Source organism: Cibotium barometz, chromosome 8, assembly GCF_041138505.1.
Source record: "Cibotium barometz isolate CiBa-2024 chromosome 8, ASM4113850v1, whole genome shotgun sequence".
In the NCBI taxonomy this organism is placed as follows: domain Eukaryota; kingdom Viridiplantae; phylum Streptophyta; class Polypodiopsida; order Cyatheales; family Cibotiaceae; genus Cibotium; species Cibotium barometz.
In genome coordinates, this window is record NC_141053.1 from 3149044 (window position 1) to 3151290 (window position 2247).

The 2247-nt window shown below is 41.3% G+C and overlaps 1 long non-coding RNA gene across 1 annotated transcript; it reads right to left on the reverse strand.

Moving 5' to 3' along the window:
* Positions 1–223: 223 nt before the first annotated feature.
* Positions 224–1465, reverse strand: LOC147635834 (uncharacterized). Its single transcript, XR_015266435.1, has 2 exons — positions 1246–1465; positions 224–940 (listed from the first exon to the last, which is right to left on the reverse strand). It is a non-coding gene; the product is annotated as an uncharacterized LOC147635834 (long non-coding RNA).
* Positions 1466–2247: the final 782 nt, after the last annotated feature.

Sequence of the window (2247 nt, forward strand, 5' to 3'; positions counted from 1 at the left end):
TCATGCTATTTCATTTCATCATTACAAAGAGCATGCACTCATGCTTTCTCCAATTCATCCCAAGTACCTCCATCACATCAATCACCACAAAGCAACATCCACATAGCATCCAAAATCATGTGATTCACAAGCACAATTCATTGATTTGCATCGCTTTAATCCCTTTGCCTTTACTCCATGGCTCTCATCAATGCACCAATCAATCAATCATATGGCAAGTAGATTCCAATTGGTTCAATGAATACCAAGGAAGTGATGTTTGCTTAATGCTTAAGCAAAGCAAGAGCTCATATGATACATTCCAAAATCCCTTCAATGGTAGATGTAATGGCTATGCAAGAGCTTCAAAGTCTCTTGAACATTCCCATCATTGCAATTAGCATGCACGTAGGCAAACTAATGGCATTCCAAGCATTTCAAGTGCAGCCATATGCATCCCATATTTCAAATGTAATGAAACCTCTTAGCAATGGCATTTAACGTAGCCATATGCATCCCATATATCACCTGTAATAAAGCCTCTTAGCAATGGCATTCAACACATAAAATGAGACTCACTCCTATTGCTTGAATGTTGAACCTTGATGCTTCAGATGATTTGAGGCGTTGAAATCTTGAAGAAAATGATTGTAATCCTCTAATTCGCAGCTTCAAGAACTCTTCACTTCCACATCAACTCCCCACACGCTTCCGGAGTACACTTCCATCCTCAAGCTTTGCAATGTGACTTCATCATCTTCTTTGGGATTTATGGTTAGGATGATCTGGGACTGCAGAAGTGCGTCTTGCATTGCTATCTTAGATCCGTGGAAAGCTAATAGGGCATCAAAAAGCTTCAAAGGGAAAAATCTCCTTGGGTTAGCTGCGTTGCATTCGATTCAAGTGAGAAATGGCTGGTACTGGTGGACATTATAGGGCCTTCAAGGATCTCCGCGACTGCCTGCATCCCATGCAAGAAGCGCAAACGTCATGCTCGCCAGAAGAAGGCCCATCAATGGCCCCCTTCGGCCGGCCTCTGTGGTGCACTCTCAGACCCTGAAGCTCTCATCTGCTGCAGCAGTCTTGGAAGTCACAGCAGACCGCGAACTGAAACGACGTGTCTGATCTGCTGCAGCCGTCTTGGACTCCGCTGGGATTGTGCGTGCACAGTCGATTTTGCCATAGCCAACAGTAGGAATACGCTGCAGGTTTACCCAAAAAAAAAAACATACCAGCCTTGAATGTTGTGTAATAAGGTTGCCTTACCTTAGCTAAAGCCTAACAATGAACTCCATGGTTGTATAGCCCTGATTCGTGCAAGAAACGTCTTCACATCTTCCTCAAATCAGTGCAAGAAAACAGCGTACAGTCCTCCCCATGGATCGAAGTCATGAAGCTCCATTGATAGGTTCATTAGGAAAGTCTTGGAAGGCACATTCAAAACCCTAACACAATGTTGATCAATGGCAAGGAAAAAAACCCTATTTTTCCAAGTATGTAAAGAAGGAAGAAAATCAAGAACGTTTTGATTACGAAGCTTAATCAAGATTAGTATAATTTTCTCCCAATTTTGGTCCCTTCTTTAAAATTTTGGAACGGCCGCCTCAGAAATTGGTCCTCAGCCAACCTACGATCCCAAAACTTTACCCAAATATAAAATTCAAGATGATCCAAGCATTCCTGCCCCATTTCTTGATCAAGAACTCAATCAAAATCAAGAAAATCAAGAAAATTCCCAAGAAAATCAAGAAAATACAAAAATTTTGAAATTTTCAGAAATCATGGATCAAAGACAAGGCTCTGATACCACTGCAAAAATGATGGGGAAAAGAGAGAGAGAAGATTGCACTCATAATGGAGTACCACATGCACTCAAGATGGAGTACCACATGCACTCAAGGGAGTACCACCATAGCCAAGAATCATGAAGCTCCAAGAAGTATCATCATCGATAAAAGTATGTTGGTAAAAGTATGTTAAAAGTATCTTCCCCTAGTTACAATATTCACTTATATACTTGCCTACCATACTTGCCCGGACATACCTATGTCCACCCATGAGCTCTCTTTGAGTCTAATTCTAAGCCCCCTTCATTTTACATTGAATGGCATTATGGGTGCCCATACATCAAAGACCATAGCCACCCATCAACTCATATTTCAGAGTAGAAAGTGAAGATGATTGAACATGCTTGGGTCAAAAACCAATCAAATTTCCATGCCTAGCTCTAAAACTCTCTGCATTTAGTCTTTCTCAGTTTTGAGTTTG